We start from the raw sequence: 21496 nt of genomic DNA, 5'->3' as shown, positions 1-21496 counted from the left end.
TTCGGATGTCAGCTCGTCTTTTTTACGTTCAAACGTAATTTTCTGTGACAGATTCTAATCGTCATAGAAAATGATACGTTCGAACGTTATTTCAAAGGGCACATCCCTAACCGTCACTAAAAATATTTTTAGTGACGCTTGTACAGTAAACTGTCACCAAATGTAATCCATGACGCACATTACGGGATAGTGGTGGTGACGGTTAGAAACCGTCACCAAATGTATTTCGTGACATTTTTCCCATTTCTTGTGACAGTTTCATCTGTCACTAAAACCTATTTTTGTTGTAGTGAATTGCCGCACGTGTCAACAAAATCCTCTCGTACCAATAGTAGTGTGCTATGTGGTAAGACCAGAACAACACCCACAAATTCTACATCCTAAATGCCGGGACTACAGGGAATTCTTGGAGAGAGAGATTTGCACTTAGTTGTTACAAGCTTGAAAACAGACCAAAATGCTTCGTTTTATTAATCCACATCAGCTGCAGTGCGCAAATGGGTGCGCGTTGTGCCTACATTCAGACTTTTCCATTTTTTTTCATAGCAATGGAGAAATCCTATTTTTTTTTTTTCCAGAGTACTTCTAAGAGCATTAGTATTGGTTTCATCAAAGTCATTTCCAAAATTTAACTAAAAGTACATGTTTTCCATAAATTGAAAATCATTCAAGCCATAATCCCATATTGGATTAGTCAAAATAATAATATATTATTATTTTTTAATAATAATATTAAATTTTTGTTTCATATTTTGCAACTACACTAAGTACCATATGTTAATGAATAATTTAATTTTTACTTAAATTATTGGTGATTGAGTTGAAATATTGCATGTTTTAGTTATCTAAAACCAATGTATTTTAAACTTTTCGTGACACTATTATTGGTTTTAGATAGAAAAATGGTTAATAAGCATAAATACGAGTTGTGATTTTTAATTGATTGAAATCATGTTTATGCTTAATTTTATAATTATGATTTAATTGGATAATGTTTCCTCACAAATATAATATATTTTTGATAATCTATTTTTTATTTTAATTTATTTTTTAGTGTTATTTTTATCTACTTATTTTCAGCTCAAATAAAATTTACATGGATTCGATTGGAACTTTTGACCAAAAAATGCATACTAATTGAGAGGAATGAAGAGAAGGAAGGAAGCGGTGTACTTAGGAAACTGAAAAGTATACAAAATGAAGTTGACTTTGAACGATAAATAACTTTCGGTGGTTATTTTCTTCCTTTGATTATTCAAGATGCATGTGTTCTTTATGGTTGAACAAAAATCACGGAGGCTTAAGAATTTTCGGTGGCGCAACATTAAAATCATATAAGGGCGCTTTTTTTTTGGAAAGAGACGAAAAGAAAACAAAGATGTAGGCAGAGTGTCTTAACGTTTGGCGTCTTGGAGGTCCCATGAAGCACCACCTCCTTATCTTATTTTTGCTTGCTCTTGGACGTGGGAGTGTGACCCTAAGAGGCGGCTAGCTGGGATTGAATTTTCGGTGGTAGTGTGAACGTAATCGATAGCTTGTTGAGCTTGACTTTTATGTTGATAGAGGGAAAAGCAATTCTGGACATATACGGAACACTTGAGTCGGCTCTATATATATATATATATATATATATATATATATCTTGTTTGCTGAATGGAGGTATGGGGTGAAGGACATGGGAGTGTGAAGATCTGTGCTTGATTGACTAAAAGAGAGAGTCAGTGCTGATGGAGAAAAGAAAGCAGATGGTAATTGATTATGTGAAGTCGGTGGGGATTTGAGAGAGGTGTCAGTGGGATTTAAAGGAAGTGTAGGTGAAAGTCGGTGCTTGGTTGTTCTGATTTCATTAAATCGTTTTGCCTTGAATTTTCTAGAAAATAAATTTGGTTTCGGCTGGAATGAATTAATTTTGCTGATTGGAGAGAAGTTGGAGTGAGGGGAGTGTCGGTCTGGGATTGGTTTCTTAGAGGGAGTTTATTCGTTCAGTAGGGACGTGAGGTGGTTTGTAAAAGAAAGGAGAAAAGTCGATGGTACATGGGGAGAGAAGAGATGAGTCAGTCGGCTGAAATAATTTGATATTGCTGAGAGTGTAGGTGTACATGGGGAGTTGAGAGATGCTGAGAGAGGATTGATGTGGTTGGAGTTTTATTTTTCTTGGGCTTCTTTATGTTTTTCGTTTAACATCTGGGGGGCTGCAGCTTCTTCTTGATAAATGTTTTTTAGTTTCAATTTTTGTTTTCTGTAGTTCAACGACGGCGTGGGTTTTATTCTCTCAGCATCGGTTGATTTTCAGATTTTATTGCTTCTAAGTTATTTTTTAGTATTTATTGTATTTTATTTTAATTTTCTAATGGAGAATATTTATGTGATTTCTATAGCACTTGTGATAAACATGGTTGGCTAAATTTTCATACTAAGATTAGAGGTGAAGTTTAATGATTTAAATATTGTTTTCGGATCAACGTAAAATTTATTTTATGAGCTTGATCGATCGAAAGATTTATTATTGAATATTTTGATTATCTATATATTTATCTTAATTCATTATGATTTCCAAATACAGTGAATGATTGAGGAATCCCTGTGATATTCAAATAGATTTATGAATGTTTTAATCATCAATCGTTCACGCTCAATTATTAGCGACTATTTTTCTTGATCTTAAATGCCAAATCTTCCGATTAAACAGAATTATTATTCTAGTTTAATTAAAATAAATCGATTGGAAACAATATTATAAATTATTAGACGGATCTTCGAAACCTTAGTCTTTTTTCATATCAATTCATTTTATCATTTTAGTTTGATTCAATTATTTTACAAATCTTCATCTTAGTAATTTTATTTTATATTCGATTTCACGTTTCTTTTAGTAATTTCTTTTCATTGGTTGAATTTATTTTCTTTATCACAAAAGTCAATTCCAGTGGATTCGACCCTGTAAGGTACTACAACACCTGTATACTTGCAGGTAAAACTGCACTAAATTATTTGTTTATTAATTTGAGTCAAAGTTTAGGCGCAACAACTGGTTCCCAACAAATTTTTTTCCTCAACATAATTTACAAAACCAACTTATTTTTGAAGACTGATACGTGACCCTTATATTTACAAATCCAACTTATGTTAGCCATAGTGAGTGAAGATCTTCCAATAGGCACACCTGAAATGCTACCAACTCTCTCAGCTTGATTCAATAAGGAAGTAAGAGCCTCAGTATATATGATAAACATATATGGAGAAATGGAGTCTCCCTGTCTTAGACCTCTTAATCAAGGAGGAAATGAGCTTTGAGGTTCCACATTGATTAATATAGAATAGGAACTAAAGAGATGCATTCTATGATGAGAGAGATCCATCTATGTTCAAATCTCATTTTATGCAGCACTGCCTTAAGAAAACTCCACTCCACTCAATCATATGCCTTGCTTATGTCAAGTTTAAGAGCGATGTAATTTTCATTATCTTTCTTACTAGTATTCAAAGGATGAAGTGTCTCATATGCCACAAGAATATTATTAGTTATCAGCCTCCCTAGAATAAATGCACTTTGATTTGGAGAGATGATCTTTGGCTGCACCTGTTTTAATCTGTTAGCAAGAACTTTGGCCACTATTTTATAAAGAACATTACATAGACTAACAGGTCTGTATTCAGTGACTCTCTTGGGCTCCTTTACTTTGGGAATAATACTCATAAAAGTATTATTAACACTTCTAAGAGAACCTCCCTTTTTAAGAAAATTCAGCACAAACTTGCAAACATCCTTGCCAACATCTTCCTAGTGAGTTTGATAAAATTGAGCAGGAAAACCATTGGGGCCTGAGGAGCTCAGAGGGGCCATTTGAAAAGTTGCTTCTTTCACTTCTAATTCAGAAATTCAAATAAAAGCATGTTATTCAGAGCAGGAGTAACTCTAGGCTCCATATGAACCAAGCAATTTTCTATCTCTGTAGGATTAGAAGAATGAAATAGATCATGAAAATAAGAATTGAAAATGTCACCTATAATTGATTGATCTGAATGTAAAACTCCTTCATTGTCAGTGATCTGCTTGATAAAGTTTTCCTTTTTCATTTGTTTAGCATAAATGTGATAGAGTTTAGTCACTACAAGAGAATTGGTTTTTTGAGACAAACAATTGTCTCAAAAAATCCAAATTTCGTCCCAAGAAGTTTTTGGAGATGAAAAATTTTTGTCTCTATTTTGTCTCAGAAAGACCGTCTCAAAAATTTTTTTGAGACAAAATTTGATTTTTGTCTCCAAAATGTACTTTTAGGGACGAAATTGGGAGGGACCAGTCGAAACCGTTAGAACGGAATTTTTTTTAGACAAAAAAATGTCATCTCTAAATCAAGTTTGAATGAAAAAATTTCAGTTCGAACTTACACTTTTGTTCAAACAACATGAAATGTTAATTCGAACCAATAACCATATCTGATCCTTTTCGTTCGAACCAACATATTTTTAAGTGACTTTTGTTCGAAGCAAAACATTAACCATTCGAACAAACAATCTATTTTCAGAAATCTTCTGTTCGAATGGGGTTTTGAAAAATAATGTTATTCGAATAAATATTTAATTTTTTGAATGAACGTACGGAATGTATTTCTCGATACGTTCGAATGGGTTATTTTTGTTCGAATGTGTCTATTTTTGTTCGAATGTATGCTTAAATGGTAATTTACCATTTGAACAAGTTATTTAAAGTTTGAACGGTATTGGTCAAACAGAATGAAATTTAATTAAAAGGAACATACTAATATTATACAAATTGTAATCATATATACATCAATTGTTCAAATGTTTACGAACATCATAAATAAAGACAATTAAAAAAATTAAATGAATTATGATTGTGATGATAGTGGTAGTATAGAGTTTTGGGACATCATTGACTGGAATTGTTCAAACCTTTTTTGGTTATTTAATTGTAACCCCTCTTCTAATCTTGCCTCTAAATCTGCTGCTTGATTTAATTGGGTCAGCAACTCTTTTTTCTTCTACCTCAATCATTCTATCTCAAGTGCAGCTTCCTCTAATTCCTTAATCTTGTCGTCATTCGATCTGGTTTTAGAAGATGATGATAATGTTGAGGATGGTTTCATGAAACGTTCTAAGTCCCTGAAATATCCATAACGTGATCCAAAAACTTGAGAAAAGATTTGAGCATCGTTGACAGATGATTCATCAGATGGATTCGCATCAGTTTATTTAAGAGATATCATCTTGTCCTACAAAAAAAAACACATTAAAATTAGTACAGGTAACAAAAATATCTTTAGACAATAGAAGTAAATAAACTTAAACTTACATAATTTGTCTCTGCCTCAGTATTGCTCCAAACACCATCACGATTTTCATGTGCTTTAGCATACAATTGGGTCAGATTATAGTCAGTAGGACTTTCTTCTTGTTGCAAAATGAAAATCAATATCAGAATTTAAATTGAAAAAGTGTATATATTAATATTTAATGGGAACTAGAATAACTAACTATTTTTTTTACAAGTGATGAAAAGATCCAGAACCAGCATGATGGTGTATCGTTAAATTTGATCTATTTGCTTGGTTTACCGTACTCCGTTGCTAAAAAAAAGTATTATAATTTTATATTTAATACATATATCATATATTATTAAAAAAATACATTAGCAAAATTACCTGATAAGCAAGATCTTCAAACAGATCACAAACTTTCTCCTATTCGTTTGGTGGCATTGTTTGGAATGGATTTTGATGCGCCTCTGTCATAGTACTAAACTTTTGATAATGTGCACGACATTGACCTTTGTACCTCTGGAATGCATTTGAAATTAGTTCCTCAATTGTTAGTCAATCCTCTTGCCGGCCAAAATTTAGTTCAAACTCTTCTTTCAAAAAATTATAAACAATTAGTATAATTTCAAAAGTTATTTAAATTAACATGTTATACAAAATAACTTATTACCAGGCAACGATTTTTTATGTGGTCTTTCACATCTTGGGGAACTTTAGCCTAGGTGGATGTAGCCATCGGAGCATACGTGTGAGTAAGGGTACTAACGTAAGAAGCAAGCCAAGTTGCTGAATCCCCAGAGCCACCAGTGTGATCATCAGTTATATCAACTTTAATTTTACCTACTTTGCTTACTTTCTCTAAGCAAACACTAGGGGTGGGCAATGGGGCCCCGCACCCTGCTACCCTGCCCTCGCACGACGGGGCGGGGTACATCGCCCCGCATGGGCCGGGGCGGGGGCCCCCGCCCAGCATCTAGTCCCCCTAGCGGGGGCGGGGGCTGGGGAGGTCCCAACCCTGCCCCGCATTTCCCCCGCCCCGCCCTCACCTATATATATATATATATATATATATATATTATATAAACATAAATATTTATATATACAAAAACATAAATATATGTTTATATATAAATATATACCTATATTTTACAAATTGTGTATATATAAATATATATTATAATTTGTTAGACTTGTTCACAAATTATGCATTAGCAAATTTAAAAACTATATAGTTTAAAAACTACGACACTACAACTTACGCAAAATATGCATTAACAAATTTAAAAATTACATAATTTTTAAATTATAGTCATATTTACAAAATTTAAATTTACAATTTAGATCTAAAAATATATTTTTTTTATCACTTTTAGATCTAGAATAATTTTTTAAAATAATAAAATATAGTTAATATTTGAAGTAAAAATAAGGCTGGGTGGATTGGGTATCCGCCCCGCACCCCGCCTAGAGGGGCGGGGTACCCCGCCTAGCGCCCGCCCCGGGGATGCGGGGGCTGGTGGCGGGGAGGAAAACCCCACCCCCACACCATGCGGGGCGGGGTGCGGGTAGAACCCCTAGCAGACACCCCTCGTAATGTCTCTAACTCGGTGCTGGTTTACAACAGCTATATATACAATAATTAAAACATTTTGAATTCACGCGACAAGACCGCATCATATGTTGACACCCTGTTCCCACAACTCTTTCAACTCTGCCATTATTGGCTGCAAATATACATTTATTTCATTTCTTGGTGACCTTGGCCCTGAGATCAATAGAGTCATAAAAAAATAAGGATCCTTCATACACTTTCATGGTGGCAAATTATAAGGTATTAATATGATAGGCTAGGTGCTATGAGAAGTGCTCATGTTGCCAAATGGATTAAAGCCATCAGTTGCTAAACCAAGACGTACATTGCAAGGTTTTCTGGCAAACCATGTATACTCGTCATCAAATTTCTTCCATTGTAAGGAATCTTTAGGATGCCTAAGGAATTGATCATTTTGAACTCTTTCTGTGCGATGTCAAGTCATATCTGTCGTAGTCATTTAGGAAGTAAACAATCTCTGAAGTCGAGGAATCAACGGAAAATGTCTTAACACTTTATGGGGTACATTACACTTATTTGATGTCCATCTTGACTCATGACACATTGGACATGAATCAAATTCTGCATATTGCTTCCAGAAGAGAACACAATCATTCTTACATGCATAGATGATATTATAATCAAATCCTAACCCTTGCTTCAATTTCTTCGCTTCATAAAAATTTTGAGGTACTATGTTATCCTGTGGAAGAGCCTCTTTAAATAATTCAAGCAGCATATCGATGGCCTTTGCAGAAATACGACAAATAGACTTAATATGGAGCAGCCTGACAATGAATGACAACTTGCTATGACGGATGTACCCTTCGTACAATTCTCGTTGTGCATCCTTCCACAGTAATCCAAAGTCTTCATTTCCCTCAAATGATTGTGTGTAGGTGTTTCTTCTCCATCCCTGTCACCAAATATGCCTGCACGAAGATCCTCTAACATCTTAGTCATATCTTTTCAATTATCATAACTATCATCAGAAACATCAACATTTATGTCCTCCATGTCGATCTGGTTACATTCGTCCATCTGATTGAACTGACTGCCAAATCTAACTCCTTTAGGAAATGGTTCACCATGTAAAACCCAATCTGAATATTTAGGATCAATTTCATTTACGAGTAAATGATCCTCTACTACGATCATATCATGTGAACTAAGGTTTTTGTATTTCTTGCACGGGCATTTTATAAATCATCGACTGTCAACACTCTTACAAGCAAATTCTAAGACTTTAACCCTTGTGCATACTCCTTATAGTCTCGGTCTATCTCCCAACAACATCCAACTCTTATCCTTATATAAAAAACCCAATTCATGGGATAAACACTATCAAGAAACTATTACAATCCAATATGTGTTTAATTACATCTATTTTTAAGGTAGTTGGTCCTATCCATTCGAGAGACTATCATCTATATCGCATATATACTCAGTCCAAAACTACGTTAGTAAAAATTTCAGTAGCATTTCCTTACAATTCTCCAAATATGCTAGTCACGATAAGTCGTTGACCGTATTCATGGGCCGAGAAACTTTCGAAACTACATACCTGAAGAATGTAAGAAAATGATAAAACCAAAATTTTAATTGACTAACACAGGAGTTTTAACTGAATATATATGTCATATAGATGATAGAATCTCAAATTGTCCACTTTGGACAATTCAAGAGTTGTACCTAAACATTCTTTAAAAGAATATTTGACCACACCTCTCAAACGGGTCTAAGGTTTAACTGCAAGTAAAAATAACTAACAAATCCAATAGCTTAGTAGTAAACAGAACAATTGTTACAATCACATTCCAAATCATAAATACATTGCAAAGTTACGTTACAAGTATTTTATACATTATAATTTTTTAATTAAATATTTTATAAGTATATTTTAAGTATTACAAATGATTTATTTTAATTAGATTGCTTAAAGATTTTTAATTATATATTATAATTTTTTAATTAAATATTTTATAAGTATATTTTAAGTATTAATCATTTTAATTAGAGTTCTTAAATATTTTTAATTAAATCATTTTATAAGTATATTTTACGTATTAATCATTTTAATTAGAGTGCTTAAAGATTTTTAATTATACATTATAGTTTTTTAATTAAATATTTTATAAATATATTTTAAGTATTAATCATTTTAATTAGGGTGCTTAAAGATTTTTAATTATACATTATAATTTTTTAATTAAATATTTTATAAGTATATTTTAAGTATTAATCACTTTAATTAGAGTGTTTAAATTGTTTGAACAAATTAGCCAAGTGTTCAAACAGAATTGGCTAATTTGATTCAGAGTGTTTGAATGAAACCAAGCCAGAAACCAGTCACGAAACAGAGCAAAAAACTGAACCACAAATCCTAATTTTCACATATATGATGGCATAGTTCAATACAATACATTGAAAATTATATGATTATACCTAAATATGATTATTAAATAACTTAGAAAAATATAAAAACTTACCTCTAATTTTTGCAATCCAATAAAAGTATCAATCCACAATACCTATATATGCATAAACACATTAAACCTTTGTTCTATCTCAAGAATAAATGCAACAAATATCAAGATAAGTATAAATGAAGATTGGAATGAAAACTAACAAATAAAAACATATTACCTTTTGGTGCACCTCTTTTCTTTCTCAAGAATCTATTTTCTCTCACTTCTTTCAAGCTCTCTCTCTCTCTCTCTCTCTCTCTCTCTCTCTCTCTCTCTCTCTCTCTCTCCACAACACTCTCTCAAAGCCGTCTGCCTCGCTCTCTCTCTCTCTCTCTCTCTCAAATTTCAATTTGAGTGAAAATGAAATGAAAGGATCGGGTTAATAATATGTGAATTCCCGTTCGAAAGTGAAATAAAAAAATTACGAATTTTTCCTACAATATTTTTCCGTTCAAATGGATAATATTAGAGTTCAAACAAAAAAAATGTAATATTCTCTAGCAATACCGATAATTTGGCGAGAACTTTCCCTCCAAACAAAAAAAATTCGTTCGAACATACTTTATCTCCACTCGAACTATTTTGAAGTTAGTTCGAATAGATAATTATAGCAATATATAAGTATACATGATACACCCAATATTATTATTAGTATATATTAAAACTATATACATTATATAATACTAACTATCACTAATAGTATAATACTAAGTTTCTTATAAATTATCTATAATATTAAGTATTACTAATAGTATAATATTTTATTTAGTATCACTAATAGTGTGATACTCATTAGTATCACTATAAGTATAATACTAAGTATCACTTATAGTATAATACTAAGTGATATTATAGTACAAATATTATAAATATATGAAAACTAGAATATATTATAATACTAAAGTATTGTAAGTACTTAATTTATTACTAATATACAATATAAGTATATTTAATATATGTATTTTATACTTATATTTAATGTAATGTTTTACTATATACTATTTTATACTCATCTAATGCATAATATATATACTATATTATATATACTTGTCCAGAAACTTTTTATTATTACAAATATTATTATTATATACTAGTATTAGTAATATAAAACATAGTTTTTACTTGTTGTACTTATATATATATTATATTAATTTTTACTGTTGTACTTATATATATATATATATTATTTTCTCATTATTATATATTTAGTTCGAACAAACACCCTTTCCGTTCAAACGAAATGACGTTATATAAGTCGTGATATAGTTTCTTCTCCGTTCATTTCGTGCTCTCTCATTCGAATCGTCGGATTGAATCCTTCGCCATTCGTAGCCACAACACCGCCACCAACTCCAACCAAGTCCTAAAATCTCCAAGAACAAGAGGTATGGATCCTCATCTTATCCGTTGGTTTGTTGTTTTTGAAAATAAATATTGGTTTTGAGGGGGTTGGATTTTGAATCAATCCGACCCCATTTTGTTATTTTGGGGCTGAATGACACAAAAGTAATTGGTAGAAATGACGAGGCTTCACTCCTAAATCATTTTTACTAATTAAAACCAAGGATTATGATGAATCCAAGTTTTTTAAATTTGGGACTGAGTCGACTCAACCATGTATGTTTGGCTCAGTTTCGTTTAAATGGACTTTAATGTCAATCGAATGAAATTTAAGGCCATTTGAATGGCATTTAAGGTAATTCAAATGGAGTTTTATAAGGTCCTTCAAATGACTTTAAATTCAAAACTCCATTTGAATTGCATTTAATGTCATTCGAATGGAATTTAGGGCCATTCGAACAAAATATGACCTGCGCCAGCTCTTATTCGAACGGATTGGAATCTATTCAAATAAGCAGTTGCCAAACACTCGGCAAGCAGCATCAAACTTCTTCACTTTAATTAGATTACATAATTATTTTTTGGGTCAACAATATACTAATGGCAGGCAGTAGCGGAAGAAAAAGTTCCCGACCCCAAATAGGCCAAAGTAGGGGAGTAGCTCATTCTCAGCCGGCCGTGAGGTCTATACTAGTTGAGTGAGAGATCATTCTAAATGACTTCCACTATCTTACTTGGGAGGGACGGGGCATACATGACATCATCACCGATCGTGAATGGACACCGATTTGTTGGCAGAGGGGCACAACATGTCCTAAGATGGTCGGTGAGTTTTACTGTGCCATAGGAGAGCAGTTTGGTGACGCTTTGTGCTACAATTTAGTAGTCCAGGGAGTTAGTATTATCTTCTCTCCCTGCATTATTGCTGAGTTTCTTAATCTGCGATGGGAGCCTGGTGCATATCCTGCAGCAACAGCGGCAACACCTAGAGCAAGGACTGCACCATCTGATGAGGACACACTAACCGTATCCTCATCACCAGTGCTGGTGTAGAGATCGCAGAGCTGGATGCTACCTCGGATGATAGTGAGAGGGGCGATGAGGTACCTGATGATAGTCTCACAGACGATCAGGTTCGTGAGCTAGTGCGAGACCCTTCTGCTCCTCCATATGATGGCAGTAAAGTGATTCGACAGGCTGACTGTATAACATTTTTTAAAATGCTTAATTTGATTGTCGCGTATAACATTGATCTGAAAAAACACAAGACTGATTTCAAGATCGAGCGGGCCAGATTTTTGTTACGGATAGCATAGGGGGAGCCGATTGACCTGGCATTGTATTTCTTCCTCTGCATTCGAATAGAGTCACACTATTCTGGTGGAGGTAGTCTACCATTTGCACTGCTGATATCTAACCTTTTACTCCAATCAGGGGTTATAATGATTTCGAGTGAACAGAGGTCGCTACAAATGGGGTCTGTTAACAAGATCACATTCAACAAGAGCAAGGGTTACTTGCCGAAGACTCATGCAGTACAGGATTTGCCTCCGCCTACTGATCCAGCTTCTACTGTTGCTATCTGTGATGAGAGACAGCCTGCTGGGGCTACTTTGGATGAGGTACAAACTCTATTGGTGGAGCATCGCCAAATTATGAAGTAGGAGTTCATTGAGCCCATCATGGAGAAGGTTAAGGATCTGGATGTACGCTTATATACCTTACCGCAGGATTTTGATTTACTTAACAAATAGATATTATTAGTTATTAATTTATTTTTTTTATATTGTATAGAACGTCTAACTCTTTTTAGGATGTAATTAATATATAGTTTTTATTTTTAGTGTTTACTAACATCTTTATTGTTAATTATATTTTCTTTTCATTATAATTAATATTCACGATAATACAAAAAATGACACTATCTTTAAAGTAATATTTATTTAACTAAAATATTTTTAAATTAATTACAGAAAATTAATTTATGAATTTGTAAATATTTTAATTCATTGTAAATCATAATAAATATTTTATTTACTTTGAAAATGATAACAAATTAATAGAAAAAATATGTATCATTACAATTTTAACAATATATTATTATAATTAAATAATCCCGTTCGATCAAGGTAATAACCATTTGAACATATTATATTGCATTCGAATAGATTAATTATTTGTTCAAATTAAATTTTATTAGTTTGAATGGTTTAGACTTTTGGAGACGATCTAATTCGTCCCAGGATCTCCTGTTCGAACTAATATGTATCCGTTCGAATGGATTTATAAGGTTTTCCATATTTTGAGATGAAATTCTAAAAGATACTTTTAGAGATGAAATAAATTTCGTTCCTAAAAATCAAATTTATTGTAGTGAGTATTTCTATCCCCATGTACACTGTTGCTTTGCTCTTTACTTCCACTTGAGCTCTTCTTCTTCTAAAAGACTCTCCACTTCCTTTTGTAGTTGCATGATGGTGTTGGCTTGATCTTCATCTGTTAAGCCTTGCAAAAATGAGATTCTCTCCATTCTTTCTCTAACATCACCTCTGTTAGAAGATTGGCTCCATTGTTTCAAAGCATCTTGACACGTTTGAATCTTTCTACAAATGTCTCACCCTTCTATAGAGCCCTAATAAGCTTTCTGCCAAGCATTCTTGACAAACTTTGAGCAATCCTCCTTTAGATTCAATGAGGCTTTATACCTAAACAAAAAAGTTTTTCTCATTAACCCAATCTCTTTTTCATCATGCACTATCTAGAGGGGACTATGATTTGATTTGGACGCAGGCAATACATTACAGTGGGAGTTTGGAAAATGTTGGTTCCACTCTGAGTTTGTAACAACTCTATACAGTTTCTCCTTGGTAAATCCTTTGTCCCTTTTAGTATTAGTCCATGTGAACTTAGGACCTTTTGTAAGAATCACATTGAGAGAACAGAAATCCAAAACTTCATGAAATCTTTCCATTTGTTTGTAGGGTCTTAAGGTAGCACTCACTTTCTCAGATTGACAAGTGATTTCATTAAAATCCCCAACACATATCCTGGGATTTATTAACAAGCTTAATATGCTTAAGAAGCTCCCAACTAGATTTCCTTTTTGATGTGTCAGGGTCGCCACAAACCAATATACATCCATTGGTTATTAAAGTCTGCTTCTATGACTGCAATGCTTATATGCCATGTTGAAAAATTAATGAGTGAAACATCCACATCATTTTTCCATAAAAGGCTAAGCCCACCACTATTTCCTCTACTTTCTACTGCCAAACAACAATCAAAATTCAACCTAGCTTTGACTTCCTCAATTCTACCTCATTGCACTTGGTTCCCATAAGAAAAACCAAGTTTGGAAACTTTTCCTCAGTTAACAAACTAAGAATTCGAACTGTCTATAGGTTTCCAGGCCCTCAACAGTTTCAGCATAAGAGACTCATTGATGCTAGCAAGGCTGGGATCCAACCACTACCATTGAATTTTCAATATCAATACCATTAATATCAATCCTCCTTTCTTTTTTATTGATAGGACTTTCATGGGCCTCATCATTAATAGTTTCGTTGAGAAAACTAGCCTGATTTCTTTTACTTACCATTTTCTCCATTAAAAATATCTATTATTTCCATATGTTTCTTATTTTTGGCCCATCTTTTCCACTTGGTAGGCTAACTCACTAATGTGTTCATTATTGCTACTGTAGGATATTCAAGATTCCGAGTTGTCCCAATAGCATGAATGTTGCTTATGGCGTTCATTTCAGTTTCCATATAAGCATCAATCACCTCATTCTCTTTTTCCATCACTTATTCTGTTATCTCCTTAATTTGCTCCTGTAGATCATGGTTGGTTTCTTTATTGAGCTATTGACCCTTTTTGCTCTCATCCCTCATAATGTAGATCGGGTTTCTGAAAATCAGCTACTGTTATAATAGTTTCTTGATTGGAGGCATTATTTTTTGCTGAATTGAGATTCCTTCCAAAAGATGATTGTGGCCTATCCACGTCATCATCTTCAATTTGATAGACTGCTTGCTATGAATTTGGACTTGATCTACCATCTCTCTTCTTCTGTTTACCGATCACACCAGGTGTTATAGTAGAAGCTCTCAACTATACTCCATATTGTGCATTATCTTCTGAATGTAAATATCTCGCATTGGCCTCTCTTAAACAACCATTACTCCCATGTTTGTTCATACCACATCTAGAACAGAAAATGAATGTCTCCATACTTAAATGAAATCCACACTTTGTTCCTTTGAAAATTGAGATGTATTCCTCTCATTGAAGGTTTGGTAATGCAAATACCAACCTTGACTCTAAGGTAAGGCCCCCATCCGATCCCTTAATCATCAACTTCTACTTTCATCACTTCACCAATGGGTTTCCCAATCTGTTCTCCAATATTTCATGTCATCCCACCAAAAGGAATATTGTGCAATTGAATCCGGCCACAAGTATTCCTTATTGAAAGTAATATCATTTGGAGAAAAACAACCATCAAAGTTCGTAATACAAAAAATAAATGGATCAAGTATCCATGGCCTACCTTGTTCCACCTTGTTTAAATCTTGTTGTTTCTAGAAGTCAACAAGGAAAAGATTGGTTCCCACATCTCTGAATATCACATGACCCTGAGGCTTCCAAATACTTAACATAGTAGTCTTGAAAGCATCTCTGTTGATGACTTTGTTAGAGAATATATGGCCTATCAGACATAACTTACCTCGTTCATGTATGACATCCTTTATAGACAAAGCTACTTCCACTTCAATTTGTTCTGCATCTGTAAGCTTGAGATTGCCACATTTTTCAATTATCTCCTCTGCCATGAGTATCACTATAACTAGATTGCAGAAAAAGCAAAAGACTGAAAAGTGACAACTGAAGCCTTCTCAGTATAAATTAGAAGACAAACTTGCCCAAGGCCAAAAACTCCTTAGTGAGAGCTAGGAGACTCCCGACTATCTTATTGAGATTAACATATTTGAGATATGTATTTGAGAGCTAGGAAACCTTCTTACTGATTTTTGATATATGTATTTAAATGAATGAAATAGGTTGAGATGAATTTAATTTTTTATAAAATGTTGAAAAAGTATAGGTTCATCAATGATTGATTTGAAATGAGTTGAATTGATTTCAACAACTAAAAACAACTTGAAGATATGCAAGCCTTATATACACTCCCTTCGAAAGTAGTAGGGCCTACTATTTCAAAATGGAATATTTGAATATGGTACTTATATTTGCCCACCTTTTTTTAATGAAAATGTGCAAGGTTTACACGTACAATTATTAATCATGTTAAATTTGGTCAACATTGTGTCAACTTGAATTGACCCGAACATGATTATACCCAACCTAATTAACCCTATTATTATGTGTATGATTTGTGACCGGACCGTGTAAAAAAATTGACAGATTTAACCACAAGCAATACATACGGTTAGGAACTACTTTGAATAGGCAAGAGTTTTCCATGATCTGGTGCCAAAGATGCGCTGAAAGACTACTCACACATGCAAGAAGATTGATATAGCTTGTTTAGCATGTCTTATCTTTTATTCCTCATGTATATATGGGTTCTCATTTAGCTCTTATTGCATTGGTGAGCTTTCGCGCGGGATTGCAATAAACAATAGACAAAACTAAATGGGAAAATCATATATTGATGAAGTACCAGCCTATAATGAACGCACAGTACTGTTGGTGCATGCCTCCCTGTATGGTCCACATAATTTCAAACAAAAAACCTATTTACAAGCTATTTTAGTGATATGCCTTACGCACTCAAGTTGACGTGGAATCCTTTTACGTTAACTAGTATATATAAAAAGGAAAATGGTGGTTGGTGTTCAGCGCTTGTCTGCCGCCATGCATGCAACGAGGAGTGATTTTTTGGTGGCCAAGGTTGACCAGAAACATGCCCTAGGTTTCCATTTTTATTTAATTTGGTGATCCAAGTCCCCATATCAACAAGTACTTAAGAACAACTCACTACGTGGCTTCTTCCAGTAATTGTTTTTTATGGGTGTCCTCTCCGTAAGGTAGAGGTTTCCTGCTTTGTCTTTTGACAAAGCTACTGTCTCTTGAACGATAGTTCATAGAGAGGTGATCGTTTCTTGTGTTTCGTTACTTCTCGATATAGACTAATGGACGACGAGCTAGCATCGATATGGAGCTCCCTGAACCTAACCGAAGAGGAGCAACAAGAACTGGTCCTGCCAGAGGAGGCAATCCAGTCCATAAAACAGAGAGGAAGTCACTGCCTCTTTGCCCTCAACCTGAATGACAGAAGTGTTAACCGAGAGGCTTTCAAGACCACAATGGCTAAGGTGTGGAATTTGGAAGGTTGGATCACTTTCAAGGAAATAGGATTCAACAAGTTTCTAATAGAATACCAACTGCTCTCAGATAAGAGGAAGGTGCTACAAGGTAGACCATGGTCTTTCGACCGGCACCTTATATGTTTGAAGGATTTTGAAGGTGACCTGGCCCAAACGAGATTATCTTCAAAACTGAACCTTTCTGGGTACAGTTACACAATGTTCCATTTGCAGTAATGGATGCAGAACAAGGAGGAAAACTGGGTTCAGTGATTGGTAAGGTTCACAAAGTCGAAACAGATGATCAGGGTTGTGGATGGGGGAGGCACCTCAGAATCAGGGTGGATGTCGACATATATAAACCCCTCCCTCGAGGAAAGATGATTAATGTGAGAGGAAAACAGTGCTGGATTTATTTCAAGTATGAACGCCTCCCACATTTCTGCTTCAAATGTGGGCAACTCATGCACATGGGAGGCAAGTGCTCAAGGCAAATCACACCTAAGCAATCCCAGGATCAATATGGTCAATGGATGCGAGCCTCTCAAGCTCCTTCCCAGATTTTCTCAACTAAGAAGTATGGTGGATCATCGGAACAGTCCTCACAAGACAAGTCCTCTCCGGTGAAACCAAATGCAGCAGAGGCCCAGAAGGACAACTCAGCATGGTCCAGCTTAGGTGCAGAGGGGGAAGCAACCAGTCAGAACACTGCAGATGGCGTTCAGAAGCATGGAAGAAGCCTTACCCGGACATGTCAGGCTGACCAGTCATGGAACAGTTCAGAAATAGAAGCCAGCTGTAAAGCCAAGACTCACGAGGGCCTCTCTCAGCCTGAAAACTCAGAAACCAAAAGAAAAGAGCTACCCCACCTCTCCTCAAGGCCTCTGACACAGGTAAGGAACACTGACCAAGTCTCACCTTTCCACTTACAAGATAGTGTTATGTGTGTAGAGCCTAATACACAACCAAACACTTCTAGTACCTGTAAGACAAACAACCCTGTCCTTTTCAAGGAAATAGTATCACGGCAAAGTGGAAGTGCAACTAGAGAGGGTACAAAGTGGAAAAGGAAAGCTAGGGAACAAGTTCCCATACTAGCTGACATAACCAACCAACAACTCATACCTTCCTACTCCCTGAATCTCAAAAGGGCAGCTTATGGAACCGAGACTAGATCCAGAAACAGATTATCAAAGAAACAAAAAACTGTGGTAACAAATGATCTGCAACCAATCAATGAACCAGAGGTGGTGGCTGTTCAACAGCCCCACCTATCCAAATGATCTACCTAAGTTGGAATTGCCGGGGGCTTGGGAACCCCTGAACAATTCATGAGCTTCTCCAACTGGTGAAGACTAAGTCCCCACACATGGTTTTTCTTATAGAAACCAAGAGCTCTAGTGAAAAGTTGGAAACAATTAGAGTTAAAATGGGTTTTGATCACTGTTTTGCTGTAAAGAGTGTTGGACGAAGTGGTGGTTTAGGCCTTCTGTGGAATTCAAGTTTAGAGGTGAAGGTGGATACATATACCAACTGGAACATTTCAGCTTATGTAAAACTGCCAAATGCTGATAAGTCATGGCTTCTAACAGGGTTCTATGGCCACCCTATTACAGCTAAGAGAGCTGAAACTTGGCAAATTCTTGAAGCTTTAAAGCCAGCACCTCAAGTCCCGTGGTTGTGTTTTGGTGATTTTAATGAAATAACTTGCTTAAGTGAAAAATATGGGGCAGCTATAAGACCATATAAGCAAGTTAGGGATTTCAGACAAACTCTGGCACAGTGTAAGCTAAATGACTTAGGTTTTCAAGGGGATAAGTATACATGGGCTAATAATAGAGAGGGGAGCTATTTCACCAAGGAGAGACTTGATAGAGTACTTGGGAACTCCTCCTGGATTGACAATTTCGAGGACCACTCAGTGCAGCACCTAGGTACTTACTCATCAGACCATAAGCCTCTATTGATATCCTTGAAAACACAGAATCACAGACCAAGAGAAAAAAGAATATTCAGATATGAAGCTAAATGGAGAACAAAGGAAGGATGTGAAGCACAAATCAAACGTTCCTGGGAGGATATCCGAGGGTCCATGGTCAGTATTGACAGCACTTTGCAAAAATTGAGAAACTGCAAATTCTGTCTAAAGAAGTGGAGTAAAGACCAGCACAAGAAGGACAAAGCTGCCCTACAGTCAAAGTCTAAGCTGCTAAATCATCTAAAAGAACATAATGAAGGCCAGAACTATGAAGAAATCAGAGCCATTCAGAAGGAAGTGGACCAGTTACTGGATGAGGAAAATACAATGTGGAAACAAAGAGCAAAACAGAGTTGGCTTAAGGAAGGTGACAGAAACACTTCTTTTTTTCACAAGTGTGCAAATCAAAGGAGAAAGTACAACTCTATCTCCAAGATTAGAAATGGGGCAGGGCAGGAGGTAACTAGTAAGGAGGGTATAAGTGGATAGATACAAAATCATTTCAAAACAATCTTCACCTCTTCATCACCAAACAGCATTCAAGATTGCCTGGAGTCTCTACCTTGCAAAATTAACACTGAAATGGCAGAAGTGCTAGACCAGGAATTTACAGAGGTGGAGGTTAGGGAGGCTATTTTCAGTATGAACCCTTTGGGTTCCCCGGGACCAGATGGTTTTCCAGCAGTTTTTTTCCAAGATCATTGGTCGATAGTGGGCCCAAGAATTACAGAAGCAGCCCTCTCAGCTCTGAATGACAGCAAGTGGTCGAAGGGGTTGAATGAAACATTTATTGCCCTTATCCCCAAGAAAGCAAACCCCCTGCAGGTAGCAGATTACAGGCCTATTAGTCTCTACAATGTTTTTTACAAAATCATTACAAAGACAATAGCTAATCGGCTAAAGGCAGTGCTACCAGGCCTCATATCCCTTACACAGACTGCCTTTGTTCCAAACAGACAGATCACAGACAACATAATAGTGTCTTATGAGGCTCTACACACAATGACATCAAGACTAAAAGGAAAAGAAGGCTATATGGCACTCAAGCTTGATATGAGCAAGGCATATGACATGATAGAGTGGCTTTTTCTGAGGGAAGTCCTGAAAAAGATGGGATTTGGTCAGCATTGGGTCAACCTACTAATGAATGTGTAGAAACAGTCTCATATTCAATCATCATTAATGGGGAAGCTCAAGAAAAATTTGTTCCATCAAGGGGTTTAAGGCAAGGGGACCCATTATCCCCTTATTTATTCATCATGTGTGCTGAAGTTTTAAGCAGTATATTGAATCAAGCTGAGAGTGACAGGATCATTACTGGCCTACCTATCAGAAAATCAAGATTATCCATAAACCATTTGTTTTTCGCGGATGACAGCATCCTTTTTTGCAAAGCCAACTCCATTGAATGGAGCAACCTTTATTTCTTGCTATAAAAATATGAAAATGCTTCTGGTCAAAGGCTAAACAAAGAGAAAACCTCCATTTTCTTCAGTTCAAACACCCGAGAGGAAACCAAAGAAATTATCCTAAGCATAGCAGGGATAAGGGGATCCAATGTGTATGAAAAATATCTCGGGTTACCAGCCTTAGTTGGAAGGTACAGGAGCCAATCTTTCAGAGGTTTGATTGACAAAGTGCAAGCCAAAATTTCTAACTGGAAGAATAAATTTCTGTCTCAAGCTGGTAAAGAGGTACTTATTAAAGCAGTCATCCAAGCCATACCAACATACAACATGGGCATTTTCAGGCTTCCTAAGAGTCTAGTGCAAGAACTTAGCAAGCTAGTTAGAAATTACTGGTGGGGGCAACAGCATCAGGAAGCAAAAATAAATTGGGTCAGCTGGAACCAGATGAAGAAGGGTAAGAGCAATGGGGGACTCGGTTTCAGAGATTTCTCAAATTTTAACTTAGCTCTGCTAGCCAAGCAAGGCTGGAAGCTAGTCACTAATCCCTGTTCATTAGCAGCACAAGTTCTGAAGGTGAAGTATTTTCCAAATGGTAAGTTCCTCACGGCAAAAAAAGGACACAATTCTTCCTTTGTGTGGCAAAGTTTCATGGCAGCCAGACCGTTATTGTTGGAAGGGATGATGTGTAGAATAGGGAATGGTAAATCAACTGAGATATGGAAGGACAAGTGGCTCCCCATTCCTACTACCTACAAGCCTCAAGAGTCACTTAGATTCCTACATGCGAGTACCAAAGTATCTGTGCTGATTGATGAAAATACTTCACAGTGGAAGAGAGACCTGGTAACCACCATGTTCTACAAAAAGGAGGCTGAGGCTATTCTGAAAATCCCTATCAGCACGCTGTCCAAGCCAGACAGTTGGTATTGGAGGTGTACAACTTCGGGCTACTTTACAGTCAAATCAGCTTACCATTTAAAGAATGAACTGGAAGATCGACTTATGGGTCAGACATCAAAAGCAAGTACACAACAAGGCCTGTGGTCCAGTCTATGGAGTTTAAACATTCCAAATGCCACCAAAGTTTTCCTGTGGAGG

The sequence above is a fragment of the Carya illinoinensis genome, chromosome 2 (assembly GCF_018687715.1).
Source record: "Carya illinoinensis cultivar Pawnee chromosome 2, C.illinoinensisPawnee_v1, whole genome shotgun sequence".
NCBI lineage: Eukaryota > Viridiplantae > Streptophyta > Magnoliopsida > Fagales > Juglandaceae > Carya > Carya illinoinensis.
The sequence above is the reverse complement of the archived record's forward strand: the minus strand, read 5'-3'. Positions refer to the sequence as shown.